This window comes from Melanaphis sacchari, unplaced genomic scaffold (assembly GCF_002803265.2).
Source record: "Melanaphis sacchari strain LSU unplaced genomic scaffold, SCAv2.0 Contig36_pilon_pilon, whole genome shotgun sequence".
Classification (NCBI taxonomy): domain Eukaryota; kingdom Metazoa; phylum Arthropoda; class Insecta; order Hemiptera; family Aphididae; genus Melanaphis; species Melanaphis sacchari.
The window spans coordinates 434,915-455,318 of NW_020271232.1; the positions used below are offsets into that span (position 1 = coordinate 434,915).

Below are 20,404 nucleotides of genomic sequence, written 5' to 3' on the forward strand. Positions count from 1 at the left end.
AATAAATCATAAAAATGTAATTATAAATTAAAAGCTGAAAATTTCAAAAAAATTATAACATTTAATAGGCATAATGAATAAAAAAAAATGCCGTTAACAAGTTATAAAATAGATTTGTACCAGAACAAATACCTTACAAAAAAAAACTACAAATTGCATTAAAATTCAACCGTAAGTAATTATTGCTATAACTAACCATTATTTGTTTTAAAAATCATATTGTTATTTTTTTTTAAACTTTTCCACTGGTGTGGGCATCTATATATATATAAATTACTTCACATGTTTCTATAGACAAGTGTACCGCATGCGTCTTCTTCACTAGCATTGTTTTAAAACGTGTCACAATCCCACAGCCTCTTGCCTGTATATACGTATTTTATTCTCTGAAAACCTCCATGGTTATGTTTTTTTTTTTACTTTTTAATTTAATTTTTTATAAAATATTTATTATCTGGCTCACAATCGAATGCATCTATACCATCTATTCGTCTATAACAAAAAAAAACCGCCTCCGCCAATTGTATTGTATGTTATACGAGTATAATATATAATAAATTATATTCAGTAGCTTCGGGAAATATATACGCTTCATCAGAGAACAAGGTTATAATCTTGCCCGCGCAGATGACACAAGTCCCACAGTAATCTCCACATTAACCAATACATATTATATACTATATACTTAATAGCATACCTAACCGGACGATAATCCGCTAAATAAATCACTTGCAATTTATTTTGTTGTTATATACGTGTATATGTCATTTGCGAAGGTAGTTTTCTCTAAGACAATAGGCGTGATAATCCGACTAAAATGAGCAACAGGCATGCGTTGGAATAGACTAAATAACATAGACAGTATGAGGTATTTGAGTTTGTTGAAATATTTTGTATCAATAATCATCAAACCTTTACTAGTGCTACGTCAATATTGTCCGAGTTATCAAAAAGGCTTAAAATTGCATTAAACAATGTTCTTAAATCATGCTATGTTATTATATAAAATAAACATATAGTTTTTTTTAGTCCGTTGTTAAACTCAACTATAGTTAATAAGCAATGCCAGAGAACCTACATGCATAGTAGTTTTAACATGTTTTATTTATTCATAACATTGTAATTAATTGGATATATTTTTAATAACAATACCTACCATAATATGTATGATTTAGGAAATTAAAAAAAAAATAAATCACAAAGATATGCAAGCTTTAACTTATATTAAAAGATACAATATTACCGTTAAGATTTAATGGAAAACATCTATAATAGTATGTTCAAAAAATTATGTAAAAAAACAAAACTATTCATTTTTTAAGTTATTTTAATTATTTTAATTAAGTTTCAACAGTAAAAAAATAATACAATACAATCTAAAGATATTTATCAAATCTATTTACTTGCAGAATCAATTAATTATTTGATAATCAAATTAAAAGTTTATTATATATTTTATTTTTAAGAAAATGTAATGGTATTTATAAACTGGTTATATTTTTCTATAAGTTGTCACATATATTTTTCCATAAAGTCAACATGAGAAAACAGAAAATTTAGTGACCCATTCTATTAACATTATGGTATTAAAATAATATAAAATTAGAATTTGTGTATCTTATGAAGTTATAAAGTTATAAATAATAATTTTAGATAATGTATACAACACACGTGTACATTAATTTCAATCCTTTTAACTTTAAAGCCCATTCTAAAGTAAAAAAGTAATAACGTTTATATAACCAATTAAAAAAAATACATTATAAGTTATTGTAACAAATAATAATGCATTTATTTTCAACTTCTCGAACAGTCAATTCCATTTCACAAGAAAATAAACAAACTAACAATGTGATAACTACCAAATTGCATAACACTGATTAATACACATGGGTATAATTTAGTTAATAATAATGACTTATAAGGATACACGAATACCATAATTTTAGTTTTGACTTCAACATAATAATGATAATAGCAATCAACAGGCATCTATAATGACGTCAAATAAATATCTTATAATTTATATTATTTATATTACAGACAAAACGATTGCGTAATATTTTACAAAACTAAATTATATGTTACTCTTTATTTAAGATATATCACATTTACAGTATTTTGTGGAAATTATATGATTGCTAAGATTGTACAGGTTTTGAATAAATCATTAAATAATTTGATAACGTCTAGATTATAAAATACCAAAATGTGGTCACCAACTTCCTTAACAAAAAAATATATAGGTATATATTAATACTTAGATATAAGTATTATAAATTTTAAACGGAAGAAATTATTTTGCTTTTTCATTTTCTCCCTTGGTTAACTCATCTTTATAAATAATATATTAATAGTACCTATTCTAAATTTTTTAATGATATATAAATCCAACATACATATATAGTTAGAGAATCCTACACAACATGAAAACTAAGGAGTGCATATAGATTTTTAAATAATTTATAAATAATTAGGACCGCTTTTTTTAACGTAGTTTTAATTATACTTTGAATTAAAATGAATATAATATATAGTTTACTTACTATATATTTACTTTTAAATAATAAAATATTAAAACCTATTATAAATCGTAAAAACATAAATTAACTATAAATAACTTATCAAGGTATCAAGCATTAATTTATAATCACGCGATAATGTAAAAAACATTATTTGGTTCTTAACTTTCAGTTACGTTTGCTATTTTGTAGAAATAGACTTATAATATTTGGTATTAATAAAAGGTATTATAGTATAAAATAATATGTTATCCTGATAAGAATTTCAAAATTAGAAAGCTTTATTATTCTTATTACATTGTAGTACCTACTTATATCACAGATTTATTATTAAAAAACTTAAAAATACATTTAATATTAAACCGAAAAAATAAAATCAATACAAATTATGTATCACATTAAAAAATGTAATGATAGTTTTATACTCATGTACAACATATAACTTTAAATACAGTGTATAATAACCATGTACAATAACAATAAATCCAATCAAACATCATTAACAATATACCTACACATACATATTATTAAATGTAAAGCACAACAAAATTCACAAAATAAATATATAATATGGATAAATTTCGATCAGAGGACTCGAATGAAAATTTATTCTGAAATAATCGTAGTATATTTAGTATTTACACATATCAGAGTCTGCATAAGTATGATTAGATAAATACATACATTATATTAAATATATTATATTTTGATATTATAATATCAACATAATATTTATTATTTATACGAGTATACAACACAGTGAAGTGCCATTCGCCGTCGCCCCAAAATGTGCCTATTTAGTATTTATATATAACATTATAGTTGTGGTCTACATATTATATTCATCACGTCAGTGTAAAACATAAAATAAAATGGCCCGAAGAGTAGGGTAGGGGAAAATATATGATGCAACTCCATTGGACAAAATGTATCTGATCACGTATACACACATATAATAATAATAATATTATCACCCGGAGATCATAATATTATTTTGTTTTGGACAGCAATAGCGACCACACGCGCGTATAACTGATATGCATTATGTATTAGAGTGGCGGCAACTTGTAAAGTGCATGATGTCTATTGTCAGTGTACACAATATAAGCGGGCGAAAAAAAACAAATTTTTTTCGAACGGTGAAAAAACTGTATGATATGATTGAATCCATATATTATGCTTGTTACATAAAAACCATTGGAAAAATATGATCATGGTGTTTTGGGTGAATATAAGGACTGACCGTGGTAAAAGATCATTTGTCACGGTTGCTCGGATCCAACTGACATCGAACAGTATAGAATGATGGTACATATAATATACAGTAAGTATACACACACATGCACGCACGATCTCAAACCCATACACTGTACCTACGCTACACACATGCATACACACTACACAGGCCGTTAACCTCGTTCCATGTTAGAACACATATGGTATAACTGACCAGAGGTTTACATAATAATGGTGTATTATTGTTATACATATACAAGGATTTTAATTGAAATATACATAATAATGTGCAGAAAAAATAATGAATAATTTTTGTTTTTCATATAATATTATATTGACAGCTTTTGCTGTATAGATACTATAAGCGATTACTTTTTTTAGTACATACATAATATTGTGAAATTATAATTTATAATCCATAGTAAAAGAGAAGAAAATTAAATTAATTTGAAATAATAAACTATTATAAGAAATTGTTTGTTATAATATTATGGTCCAAGCACATGGCCACTACTACCCTAGAAATATTTTACGTCAAATATATACAGTGAATAATACATACAACAATAGACGATGAACACACGAATTTGACATAGATTTTTTTTATAAAGGTAGACTACATGTTCAAATGCAAATAAATTGCACGACGAATAATGACCAACAAGTGGGTGAGACAGCTAGGACTTCATACGGATACTATACGAAGTATATCCTTTCTCTTAAACTATATGATATAATAATAATAATACATTTGTCATAAATTTTATATTCATATCACAATTCTTAATGTTATGAATAAGATTTTAGTATATAAAATACTTAACTTTAGCTAAAGAAAATCATTTAAAGTTAAATTTATTGTATATTATGACTGTTTATTCTTCGAAAACCACAATTCTCAATACTCACTCTAAAATATTCTATAAGTAAATAAACCTTCTATAGTATCATTATAGACGTTAAATTTAAAATATTTGATCTGCCTATAAGTATAATATGTAGTGTCTTATATGTATAAAAATAGTATATATTATATTAAATATTGTCTATTAAATTGGATCCTGGACTTTTTGAAACAAACTTGAATAGACGTATGAGTACAGGTAGAATCGATGATACAATGAAACTGGTAGGGATTTATTGATGACATATTTTTTTTTTTTATATTGCAGTAGAAAGCATGTAATTCGCCAAGATGAATGCTTTGGTCGCATTGTTCTGATACCTATCTAACGGAACCATGTCGTTATACTGCTTTTGTTATACCGTTTTTTACACAATTCCTAATCGCGATTGTTATCATGTTGTATCAGATACATATTATGTGATACAATGATATGTAACATGATAATTATTTAAAAAATATATTTAATTATTCAATGGCAATAGTGTTAAGTCAATTTAGTGAATAATTAAAATAGTCTCCGACTAAAATAATAATACTTCTTACATAATATACCCACAGTGAATTTTATCTATCTTATGAACTGGAGTTATAATAATATTTTTTTTTACTTCTATACACATATCTATACAAGAGATTGTAATTAATGAGATGTACCAAATGCCAGCTGGTCTTACAATGTCTAAAAATGTTCTCACCACAGCTGCACATATTTAAGTTCAATTGTACCAAAAACAAGTAGACCATTTATGTATAGAAAGTACTAAACGTGTTAGATTAGTTAGGAAATATACATAGTAAAGGGTAAAAAGTAATGAAAAAATATAAACAGATGAGGTTATTGCCATCATTGTATGACATCGAATTCGTTGTGCATGTTGAAATTTTGTTTAACGATAGAACACATGATGTCATTGACCACGTGTATTTGAAGTCTCACCGTATCAAAAACCATGGAAACTATTTGATATTGTGCGGGCAAATAACTACAAATGTATTGAAAAAAACAAAAAAATATTGCAAACAAAGCGTGCTAGTGCTAGTATAACAAAATGTTATTTTTTCAATTTGGCCCTTGCTGAGAAGGCGCAAATACCATGATAGCCTAGGGCGCACATTTTTTAAGTTTTGTTTACGCCCCCTCCATTAATAGGTAATTTAATTATTATGTTACTTAAATATTATTATCACTTAACTGAAGAGAATCAAGGTCAATTAATTGATTTGCACTTACAATCATATAACAATATCAATATAAACATGCAATTAAATTCTATATTATATGTTATACTAACAACTGTAAAATTTAACAATAAAGTAAATAAAAAGAAAAAAACTAAAATCTGAATAACCTAAATATATATGTTTTAATTATTATAGACATATTTAAAGAAAATAGCCTTACCCAGATTAATAGAGTTGGGGAAATAATGGAAAGTGAATAAGGCTAATGATTATTAAGCTATAGATACAGAAAAAAATCATTATAAATTATAAATATAAAATGTGATAGAAGAAATAAGTATTAAAAGAACATAATTTTTTTATTCATAAGAAACCTAATACACTAATGTATTTATAAATCTAAATACAATTATTATTAATAATTATAAAACTATAAAGTATAATTTTTTATATATTTGTATGTTTTCGTAATTATTTTATTTAATTATTTATAGCAAATTTATCAGTTGATAATACAACATTTTCAATGGAAAAATATAAATCAACATTTTTTTTTATTGTTTACAGAAATTTTAAATGGCAGTTACACTTCATTACATTTATTTTACTAATTTTAAAAAAGACCAATTATACCTACTAAAAAAACAAATTAAAAAATAGATATAAAATTAAAGTGATTAAAATTGTTTAAAGTTTAGGTTGCACCTTCAACTAAAAAGTTCTAAACATATGGCTTCAAACTGTTTAGTCTTAAAAAAATCATCAAAATATTTAAGTCATAAATCATAATGGTATAAAACTAACCTCATTGTAAAACATTTCTATACTTTAAACTAAAATTATTTTTAGAAATTCAGTTTAAAAATATTTATTTTAAACGAAAATATATTCATAAACATTATTTAGTTATGTCTAATAAATTTAAAATAGCCAATACTTGGGTAAGTATTAATTTATCCATCAATAGTAGCGATTTCTAATAATTTCAATTGATTTTTACAGACCTAAATCAGCTAAATCTATTTGTTATTTTAAAATGATATTTGATGAAGAATAACTGCATAGGATGTCAAAATAAGGAAAAAAATATAAAATGAAGACGTAAAATACGGAGAAAGTATTCGACATAGGATGGTCGCTCAGTACATTATTTTGTAGTGTTGTGACCAATGTTCACTGTTCCGTAATGTCAATTCTAATTGATCGAATGTTAAATAAATTAATAAGTAATCTAATGAACTATTAAAGAAATATCTGCCTGTATAATGACTAACGAGTATATTATATTATTATTATATTATATTTTATTTATATCTTATACTAATAACTAATATAACAGTAATTACATGATATTGTTAACATCCAAATCTAACAGTCTGAATATTTATATCTTTAATATGTGAATAATTTTTACACCCAAAACTTTTCAATGGTCGTTTTGAGTAAATAGACTTACCTACACCGCATTTTCAATTGTTGAAAGATTTTTATATGATTCACTCGGTATGTTATGTGTCTGTTTCTATACATGTATACAGAGTGATTCTTTTATCAAATAACACTCATTATTTTAAGTGAGAACATATATTTTTTTTCTTACATAACTTTCAATCGAAATAAAACAACACTTTTTTTCAAAAACTTTAATAAATTTTAATTTATGAATGTTATTTGATAAAATAATCACCCAACATACATTACATTGAATGCATAGCTTTACAGTATGATGTATGTACATTTTTTACTTATATTATATTTTATACGGTCTAATATACTATGGTAGGATAAATAACTATTAAGGCGACCATAAAGTAAAATTAGTATTACAATAGTATTAACAGACAATTAGGTTGCTTGTAGCCAAACAAAAAAGAGCACGACTAATTTGATAATTATTGCGTTGGTACTTCTTTTTAAAGAGCAGCACTAACACTAATTCGTACCTATGGTTTAGAATCATTTTAGCTGAGAATGCATATGGGTAAAAATATAAAAAATTTACATGATAATTATTCATTTATCTGGCTATATAATTTAGTTCGTTTACAAAGAGATACTCATATATACGTGGTACCTATTTTATTTTACATAAATTATATTATACAAGTATCCAGGAAATTCAAAATGTCAATAAAAATAGTTACCTCGATGCAAAAAACTTTGGTTCGAAATTCTAATCGGTAGAAAACTCAGGTCCTAATAAAAAATGTTAAGAAAAGTTCATGGGTAATTAATGTTCCAGTGTGCAATTTTTGGATAATTGTAAACTCTCCCGACTTTAATGATATGTAAACTCTATCGTTAGTAAATTCTCTCGAGTTTACGTAAGTACTTCTTATAAGGTATAAATAAGTTTTTTTTGAATCTGTGATAACTATGTACATTGTAACTATATCATTATCATTTAATGTTTATAATAATATAAACTTACAAATTTTAAAAAATGTCACTGTTTTTGTATAGACAATAACTTTGAAGTTTTAATTTTAAAATTAAGTTTGAATAAATAATACAATAGGTACTTCAGATAAACATAATGTTGATTCGGGAGTTTTTATCATCAGGAGAAATTACTAGTTTTAAAAATCAAAAGAATTTACCACCGCCTTTTATTTTTTTTCTAGTTACTCTCTTACTATCAATTACGTAGAAGTATCAATATAATAATTAATTGATTTATCGTGTATTTATTATAGGTACGTGATTAATAATATATTTATTATACCTATATAAGAAATATTTTTAAAGAATGTTAAAAATATTATTGATTAAATTTAAAAAAAATGTTATTTCTAAGTTATTTCCTATTTTTTACAATAGTTTCATAAAAATAATTATAATATCTAGGTATAATAAAATAATTAAAAAAATGTTTATAATGCATGTTTAGTAACTAAAACTTAAATATAATAATAATTTCAATTAAATTATTCATAAGATAACTATTATAATTCAGTTATCATAAAAATATGTTAATATTTAGACTGAAATTTAAAAGAAATAATTTTAATAAAAACCTACATGGCTGAAATTTTTTTTTTTAAATATTCTACACTATTTTTCTAAAAATTATTTTTAAAATGTATTCAATTCAAGTTACAAATGTACTTATAAATTGTATACATTACAAAGATATCTACTGTTGTAGGTACCTTTAGATTTAATATTTCCATAGACCATATGGCATACGATTATCTACTTTTGATAAACACGTATTAACGTTGATCATTTGATTAGGTATATAATGCTTACCGAGACGCAACTAAAAAAAAATATCTGATAGTTATCAAATATACTATCCTTGCAAGTATTTACATTATTAAACGTTAAACAGATTATAAAAACAACCTATTCAAGATTAAATATTACATGATATGTTATATTAAATCTGTATTAAATTCAATTTTTTTTTTTTTTGTTTTTTTCTTACTAAAAGGTTATTAATGCAAAGTGTTTAACAAATCGAATAATATTTATTATTTATTGAAAATATCCGATAATATATATACATTATATAATTAAATAACGTAATAGCATGCTTTATATTTTAGAATTAACATCATACTATCAGTTATTAAAAGCTTTAAACGGGATTATTTCTACCAAAAAAAGAGGTAGGCAGAGACTTTCCATTTTCCCTTCAGTTACAGTGTTAGAAAGATAAGGGCACTCCGAGCAAATGCCCAGGGTCCTGTGTCTACTTATTTGTTTTTCATAGTTGAATAAATACAAGTATAAAGCATAAAAATATAAATTGTAATAAGTATGTTTTAATTTTAATATCTAATAAATTATCTATCTGTTTAAAATAATTTTAAATAAATCGTCAATTATAAGAATATTAAAATATATCACTACTGTTAACTGAAAATTGGTACTTGAAGTGTCAAAAGATTATCAGGTGTATTATATAAAAATAAAAAAGTAAAAACCAGTGTATTTACCATCTAGTTCCATAATCATTAAGGTCCCCCCCCCCAAGAATAATGTCCTGGGCCCCTCCCCCCAAAATACAAAACGTCGTCACTGTTTCCTTTATATATTTTTTTGGACTAGAATTATATTTTTTCGCCATCAAACATTAAAATGATATTTTTATAATATATATTATGACATGATATCCAATATTTTGCTTATATTTTAGCCAGAATAGACACATTAACTGAGTTATACTGTATTGAGAATGACACTAACAGTTGATAATCTCGTAACTTTGACTAAGCATGATTCAAAAATGCACACACAAGTATACGTCTCTAGTACTAACTACTGTTATAGATTTATAATATTTTTATCAACTTAATTACATGAAAGTTTTAATTTCCTCGTAAAATCAAATTTTAAAATAGATACAAAATATTTATTACAAACAGAAATACTTTAACATAGAATAAGTTATATCATGTATTTTGAGTTAGATCCATATATTTTTAAGTACATATCTATTTATTTTATTTAAACATCCATTATTTGGTAAAATAATAAAATATGTGTAATTATTAGTAAGAATGCCTATATTTATTTTTTATGAATATTTTCTAATATTAATATATACATATTTTATATGTTATTAACTTTTAAGAGCTAACAATAATTTGTATGTTGTATTTTAATTTTAAATTCTTAGACTACCTATATAATTCTAAATTATTATGAAAACATGTTTTATCACAATAGTTTTTAATTTAATTTATTTCATATTTTATGTTTAAACATTCAATAAATATATAAAACGGAATTTTTAATCAAAAAATAATATAGATAGGTATTCAAATTAATAAAAGCAGGATAATATAAAAATTTTATAATGTAGAAAAATTATCTAGAATTTTTTTTTTTTTTTTGCAGGAAAATAAATAGCGAGATGAATAGTAAAAAAATTAATACCTATGTCGTTTTTTACGGAAAATAGCCACCGTCAAAGTATCTACTTCTCTAACTACTATTACATTTACTAATTACTTTCACTGTGATTAATCTTAGCGAAAATTTTGTTTTAATTCAACTGGAAATTATGTAAAAAATATATTTTCATAAACGTTAATAGATTTTGAAATAATGAGTGTTGTTCGATTAAAGAACCACTCAGTATAAATAATACCTCAGGTATATACGATTCAAAATAAAATACCAAATAAAATATATACATTAATGATTAGCGTTATAGTGTTATTAATGTAATCATCTTAAAACTAAAAGTATAAAAACTTTTATTTGATCATAAATTATTATATTATTGAAAATTAAATAAACATTCATAAATATTATGAATGTCACTTTTATAAATTTAAATAAATTAAATCGATTAAAAATATTTCCAAACAATACTATTTTCTTTATAAATATGAAACGATTTATATTAATTTTTATTTTATACATTTTATATAATTTTAATACAGCTTAATAAATATATAGAAACAAGCATGTATATATAATAGAATATAAATGTACCTAATGAATTGTTGTCAAATGAATATTCGGATGAGTACTTAAACACCAATAACGGCATTATTTACTTGCATACTAAATAATAACATAATTTATGAAAAAATTCTATACACAAATAGTGTGAGATATTGAATCAAAATTGTCACTTTTCAAAACATATAACATTCAGAAATACAAATATGGACATTGGACATAAATACTATACATTTTTTATAATGGTAAAACAATAGATTTTAAATAAGGTTAAAGTGGTTTAAGTGAGTATAATAAACAGTAAATTTTAACAGACAATAAAATTTAATAGGTAACGAAAATATGCTATAAAAGTAATAAAAATATTGATAATAAATTTAACAAATTCATTTTTCGGCAATATTTTTGAAAGATTTCATTCGAGTATGACGGATAATTATAAGTTATAAGTGTTTTAACATAACTTCATAATTTAGCTAATTAGGTCTAGTATTATTTATAAGCTACATGTGATCCACGTGATTTAGTAAAGCTTACAGTATTATTATGAACAATAAGTAGATAAATTTGAATCTTTATTTGTTTGTCTTTAAAAGTACATCAAGCAATACTACAATGACAAAACAAAGTAAAACAGCAGTAACGATAAAAAATTATTCAAATTTATGTTCATTTAAACATCTCTTTCTAATCGAAATATGTTAAAGAAGTCTTAAACAAAAGGTATAGAAGTATTAATAGTATAACATTATAAATCATATTGCAATTCTCAACTGATTTGTAAATAAAATTTAAAGATGAAACATTATTGACATTATAGGATTCTAAAATTATAACATAAATCAAATACAGAGTCAAATTTAAACTGTAATATTTTGCATGTTCAAAACTCGCTTGAAAATTAAAAAATTGAAACACATAGATTAAAAATTGAAACATAATAATTGTAATAGAATGTATGTTAAATATTAATATTTATACAAAATCACTTTATTTTTAAAATTTATAAATTATAACTTATATGTTATAATTTATAATTTATAAATAATATTTTATCAGTAGATTACAAAAAATTCAACACTATTAGCGGTGTAGATCGTAACCAATAATAAACACACGAATGACCAGAGAACACTGGTATATAAGTTCAAAGTTTTAGTGTTCATTAATGAAAAATATAACTATTTTATCTAAGATAAATATTTTATTTTGATTACCTATACCTACAGTTATTGTAAGTTAGTAACTTATAAGTTATAAAAAATAATATGGGTCTAAATACGTATTGTACATAACTTATACTTTAGACTTCTGATCTTATTCACAACAAAGGGGCTTTGATAGATTAAAAGTCATATCATAATATATAGTTGTTTAAAATTTGATAACTACGTAAGTATACTGAATCTATTCTTGCACCTTTTTTTTTTTTTTTTTTTTTTTTTATTATTTATATAATGTTCACTGAACAATTATACATACATCACTACCTCGACCACTACACTTTAATCTACACTACAATTATCATAAAACCAATAGGTATACAATTTTTAAATTGTAAACAAATAATATAATTTTCTAATTTTTAAAAAATATGTAAGACGTAAGTATAAAAATATTAACAATTTCCAATCGTTGAAACTATTAATAATAAACGGCCTTAAAGATTAATAAACTTACCACTTATGTTGTTTTATTAATAACTATTAGAAAATAGAATTAGACACAGTCCAATGAAAGTAAGACTTTGGTAGTACGACAACAAAGGCCAAGGTTAACCTTTTTTTAAGTCTAGAACGATTTGGCATCAACTTGTTAAACAAAGACAAATATATATAATATATATGTTAAATTATATTATATAGAACGTAATATAGCAAAAAAATTTTCTATTTATTGTTCATAATATATCTGACCAAAATTATTATTCAGATAAATACATCATAGCTGATATTTACCTAATCAATATAATTATTTAACTAATAAATTCTATACATTAAGATAAATATGGATATAAATATTTATACATTTAGGCTTAAAAATTGTATTACAACATAATGTATAAATAAAAGGATATAGCGACCCTTTTGAGTAACGAATTCCAGATGTTACGAAAATAACTTATAAGATTTTAATCATAAAACAATTTTCAATGGTTAATTCTGTAAATAATTACTCTATGGCATAGTCTATACGGTATAGAAAATTGATATTGACATGAAACGCTTCTGCTTTTCGTCGACATTTCAAAGAAGAATATTAACAATCAGGTAAACACTTAAGACAAGAGTATGTGGATTCTGTCGACTGGAAATCATAAAACTTTCATGACTTCCGTTTTAATATTCCAGCATATGCTCTTGAAGTGAATCAGACTAAGACTAATGGTTATAATATACTTGTATTTTTACATTAAAATGAAATAATATTTTTTATGCATGTTCAACATAAACATAAATTATTTAATATAAAATAAAATAATTTAAGTAAGCATTATAAATTAATACAAACACGTTATACAAAGGTATAGTATTGTATGATATTTTACACATATCTAATAATATTAAATGATATTCTGTTATATAACCATACACAATTATAAAATTAATAATATTTATGATATTTTTTTCAATTGAAATAATATTATTTGTCTATTGTGCCTATCTATTCACAAAATACATATTTTTAATTTTTTTTTTCACTCCATCCACATTATGGTAATAAGTACTTAAACTGATCATTGCAAAAATTCTGTCATTAAATCATAGATTATAAAAAGTATTCCTACCTATTAGCCTCGCTATTAACTATTATATTGAATGCAGTATAAATATACAATGTATTAACGAGAACCAACATGGTGGAATAAAAACTTATAGAGCATTACATAGTCGGTGCTGGACTAGGCGGCAGTTCTAGTTAAACAACCCGTATGGTAATAATAATCGCATGAGGCGGCCGTATTCATTTAAATACAATTGTAATCACGATTTGATGAGTCACGTACAAGTGCGACCGGAAACCGATTACATTATTATAAGCATAACCTTCATAGGCTCGTAGTAGAGAAGTCAACTTTTTAAGTGTAGGTATATTATATTACTTTTGACCACCTAAAAAAATAGAATTTTCAACTCTGAAATTATATTTAAATAATATGACATAGACACTAGGTACCTATTTAATACTCAGAACAAGTTAGATAACATAATACATATAGATGTGATAGATGTTTATAGGTAAACAAATAAATTATAATGAAAAAAAAAAAAATGTTTCTATCGATCAATAGAACAATCATGTAAATGTAAATATAATATACATCACATTGCTGATATTTCGGACTCAATGTCCAGTTAGTGTGGTTTTAAAGTTTTATATAAAATTATAGACACAATACACATGAGGAAATCGGAATAAACCGTTGTAATTTATTGTTTTAGTACATTTTACATCAAAATATATTATATACATGGCTAGATGAACTGACTAATTTATTTTTGAAACAATGTGTTTTTATTGGTTTTGAAAAGTAATAACAATTGAATTTTTACAAGGCATCAAGATTGAAACGAACGAGAAAAAACTAAACAAAACGTGACCATATTAAAATACGGTTATGATACCGTTAAAATTGTGTTTATTTTCTATGATATGAACAGACCACAACTAAAAATCCAATAACCAAAACTTACTTGTTTTATTGAAAGCATTAAATTTATGCCACGATACAAACACACAAATAATAATGATATTAATAATATTAGTATATTACCATATACATTTCATATAAATAATTAGGAGTAAAATTCGTTTTTGATATAAATATATTATAATATCTATTTTAACACCAGTAATTATTGGTCGAATTGTAATTTAAATAGGATACACCATACACGTAGTTATCACTTATGAAATATCATTATGTATTACCCATGTAATCATAATATATACCTACTTATTAGTTATCACTATGATAAAACCAATTTAGCTATAGTATTTTATTAATAACTTTTAACGAGTATTGACAATCAATTGGAACTTTGAAGGGCGAACTTATACAAATACATACATCAGTAATAAGAATTGACAATACAATTTATAAAATGTGAAATATGAGACAAATATATTTATTTTTTTTTTTCATAATCAACACTAGTGTGTTTGTTATAAAAAATAGGTTTTTGCATAAATAAAAATTTTTGTAATTAAACACCAAGGTCAAAATATGAAAAATGAAAAAATATAAAAAAGATTTATAATAAATTATTTTTGTTATAGTACCTAAAGATTTTTCAGGGTTTTTCTCACAAAAAATAATCATTTAATTTGTATTTTCTTTGCTTAATTAATTAACACAATCTATTCAAATGTTATTACCTTACCTTTTACTATTACTTAAGTATAAGTGATATTTACAAATAATTGTTCAATGATTATAATTATAAATATTCTCTTTATAATATTATATATAAAAAAAAAAAAAAACACAAATAAGTGAAAAATAACTTAATTTTATGTTACCACTAACAAAAACTCCTAGAATGTCGATATATTTTAAAAAAAATCTAAAAATGTTGATATATTTATAAAACTCCAAAATTGTCGAAAAACACATTTAATAGGCAGTATTATTTAGATATTTATATATTTTCAATTCACTAACCTAATTCTTAACCTATCATTTTTTATAAAATTTATGTAAAATATTTACTCATATAATTTTAATCGTTATTTTATATTAATTTCATTTAAAATAGTGTCACGTTATTTTAAATTAAATATTAAATATAAACAGTAATACCTAATAATATTAATTTACCTACTTTATTTAAATATTGATTATTAATGTTATTAACTGTTATTTTTTTAATGAAACAAAAAGTGAAGGTTGATTTCAATCAAACATTGAATAATTCTATCTTACGTCTTAAATATCAAATACGTACTTTGAATTCCTTTTTACATACAAAAAATCTAATATAATTTAAATATACACATATAAAGTAGGTATAACAATATAAATGTGTAATAAATATGTAAATTATCATTACAAAGATTTCATAAATGCAAAGGGTTTGGTATGGTAACAATAGGGTAACCCGTATTTCTTTGACTACAATAATCATAAATACCCCTATGAAAAAAAATATATTATTATATCTTTAACAGAAAAACTCAAACATAATATAAGTAAATGTTAGTTTCCTAACATCCATAGTATAGAATAATAGGTATAACTGCAATCTCCAAATGAATAAGCCTAATGAGGGCGTCAAAGGGTTATCTTTTATGAATTTTACCCAACGCATTAAATACAGATGGGTAAGTGTTTTACATCAGAAAATAATAATAATATGACATCTGCATGTGATTTACATAATTTATTATTTAATAATATATTTATTTTATTAAAACCTATTTCTATACGCACTGCTCATCATAAAGATATAAATAATATAAATCATAGTCTTGTTTTCTTGGTTGTCCTAGCTACAAAAACTAGCGATAAAAAGTAAAAATCCATAAATCACGTAATAAGTGCTGTTAATTGAATAGCGCAATTATTAGTTCCTACACAATAATATCTTATATAAACGATATCAAAACATAAAAATCTGTAAAATTCACGTTTTTCTGAAAAATAATACACTGTTCCTACGTATTGTATATCCAAATACTGAGTATTATCAATTATTACTTAAATATATATATCCTTGGCCTAGTTATCAGCAATAGCTACGAATATTTTTTCTAATATTATTATTATTAAAAATTACGCCCAATATTAAACGACGGTGGAGGTATGGTAGGTATGAAATGTACGATAAATGATAATGCAACAATACAAATAATAACAATGATAGATAGGTACACAATACGCACACACATACACAAAGCTTTTATAAAACAGTGGTGGAAAATAAAATAATTATTTATTAAACAATTTGGGAAACTCATTTATAATCGATCTCCGATCAAGCGGCCATCGTGCCTACACTAAGCCCTAAGCCTACAAAAATTGCTTATAACGAGTAAATAACCTACTCGTGTTTATAACACCTATTACTGTCAGCACAGATTCTGAACAACTATTACAAGTACCATTCGATATTCAGTATTAAAATTCCTTATCATCGTCTGTATTTCACCCTACAAAATTTCATGTTCTGCAGAAAAACCCACAGAAAAGAAAAACATTCCAAAAATAAATTAACAATTCGATGACTTGACAAGAGTAAAGCTTAGCCCGGGTAAATGAAAATATGATAACGGATTCAAAAGAATTATTTTTACCTTATTCGCACCAGTCGCGTTGTCGGTGCTGTCCGATGCGTTTGCGGTGTCATTTGCGAAAACTGACAGATACACTTTATTTATGATTGCCACCTTTGCGACTTCCACTTAAGTTGCACAACTCCTAAAGCTAGTAGACAGCGAGTTGTCATATTTGTTTCCGGGAAATGTATTGCAATTCATTCATACGCACAAATTAAATGTAATATATTACCACCGGTGGTACGATCAAAATTTGCAGACGCCTAACACGTATCGTTTCACCTCGTCACAATAATAATAATAACAACAATAATAATCAAACATAACGATAATAACAAAAAGAAATTGAGCAACTACCGACGACGGAGGATTTCGACACTATATCACGGGCACTGAACTCGCGAATTTATATTAATTTACCATTTTCACCAATCGGCAAACACACCAACAACACTCGACACAGACGGTCGCGATCGTTTTCGGACGATTACGATGTAATAATATGACTTAAGGAAAGGACCACACTCTTAGTAATTCACATCGGTTTTATCTTTCAATTTTTATTTCACGATAACCTCGACGAAACAGTCGAACTTTGCACTACCATATCGTTCTGATAACAATATCGTTTGTGATTAATGAACACTACACACGGACCGCGCACACGCACGCAACGTTCACAGACACTACACTGCTGAGGAATAGACTGTGGCAGTGACTGTCTAGCGAGTGGTGGGGACCGTGCAGTTCCAGTGTCAACACGTCACAACCGAACTAAATGTCTCGGACCGACGGACGCGCATAGTTGGCAGCGCTGCAACCTCGCGGCGGCGAATACGATAAGTCGATAAAAATAATATTATTTACTTTGTAATTTCTAATGTGTGAATTTAGAAGAAAAAATGACAAATATCCAAAGATTCCAAAGCTCAAATTGAAGGGGTTCGCACTACGCAGGAGAACGGAGCTCCTCTATTTTATTTTTTTATTTGCGAATCTCAACTATTGATTTTAATGGAATAGGGGAACGGTGTAATCTAATTTCCATACTACATAATTTTTCACCAAATATGGGTTTAAATTATTGTTGTCACTTGTCAATGAAACTGTAATAATTATAATTTTTTGATACCTGAATGTGATAAATTTTATAATTTTTAATTTTTTTTTTTTCTGTTAAGTTTCAATTTTATTGACTTATTCACACCATTCTGTCATGGTACGAAGATATTAATACTTACAAGTTGGTAAGAGGCAAAAAATAGACAGTAATGTAGGTAAGTACTAAGTACCTACACAATTAGTTATTTTGCAAAAATCAGTTCAACTTTATTGTATTACCTATGGTAATAGCAAAACAAATTAATATCAATATTTTATATAAATATTTAATAAAGTAACTTTAAAAATATAGATAGTTTTCGCTCGTAATTATTTTTTTCTTTTTTGGTATACTGCAATAATTTATTATTGACTTAAACACATCCATTACAGTGACCTATTCAACGAGAAGATAAATAAGTAGGTATTTAAGACCCCAATAACAAAGCAAGTTTCCTAATTTTGTTTACATCAAATTTATAAATAATAACCGTTATGAAATAGGTTGTTAACTATTTTACAATATTTTTGAATAAAATCTATTACGTTGATTAATTTTAATATGAATAATAAAAATATTATTAACTTAATAAATATATTAAATACTGCAGTGCTATATATGTTTATATCGAGGTTTATTACCTGTATTTTATGCAGCATATTATGTTATGGTTTATTCGTATATTCGCTCTAATTACCAACAGTGATTCATATGATACTATAATTAATGAAATAATGAACATTTAAATTGGTACCATAAAGTAAAATTTATATATTTGGAAATTTTGATGTTGAATTTACAGTTTATAAGTTAATTTGTTTGGTAGAAACGAACTATGCAACATAATTTTGTGTCAAAGAAATGGCACGTCGTTTATGCGAATCGCCGTCTTATGAAATAATAAAGTACCTACTTAGTCAATTGAATTTCTGAGTAATCACTAATCAGGGTAATCAATAAACACAATATAGCTATGTTCGCTGTATCATTTTTATAATATACCCATATCACAGAAATACAAATAGGAAGCCAATATGAAGGATGGACATTGGACAATGATCTATAAATCTTTTTCTAATTATTATTATTTAATCATATTATACAATACCTATTTAGGAAACATCTTTAAATGTAGTTAGAAGTTTTGACATAATAACATATTACGGATATTGATATATATATATATATATATATATATATATTTATTTTAAATTTTTTTATGATCAATGATCTTTTAAAAAAAAAACTACCTTTATATTATAATACTAATTATTTTTAAGAGTGTAAAATAAATACATATTATATATTATATTTATATTTCGATTTTCGTGAACTACTTTGTACTTTCTGCAGACAAGCTGCACTGCTGCAGTATTATACCAATATGCCAATACCTATATTACATAATATATATATATTTATTTTTATGTTTTATTTGTTAACAATTGTAATTATCATGATGTACAAAATCGGTTACTTTATATTATTTGTGATTACCAATTACCTAAATGTTAAACGTACAGAAAAAACAATTCAATATATATCAAATATATGACATGATAATTGATATTTCGTCCACACAAAATTAAGCAATATGAACACAATAACGTTTATATAAATTACTTTTATGTAAGTACATATTTGTTACAAACACATGGACACATGGTACAATACAACGTTAAGGGCAAAATGTAGAATACAATTTAGTACCATGTTATGTACCTAATAAATTTCCAACTATTGTCAGGTATACAT

At 24.6% G+C, this 20,404-nt stretch overlaps 1 protein-coding gene across 1 annotated transcript in view; it reads right to left on the reverse strand.

Moving 5' to 3' along the window:
• LOC112597076 overlaps positions 1-18,238 on the reverse strand; it is a 52,147-nt gene extending 33,909 nt beyond the window's left edge. The window contains 1 exon segment of the mRNA XM_025343000.1: positions 17,566-18,238. The gene's annotated coding sequence lies outside the window, so the exon portion shown is untranslated.
• Positions 18,239-20,404: the final 2,166 nt, after the last annotated feature.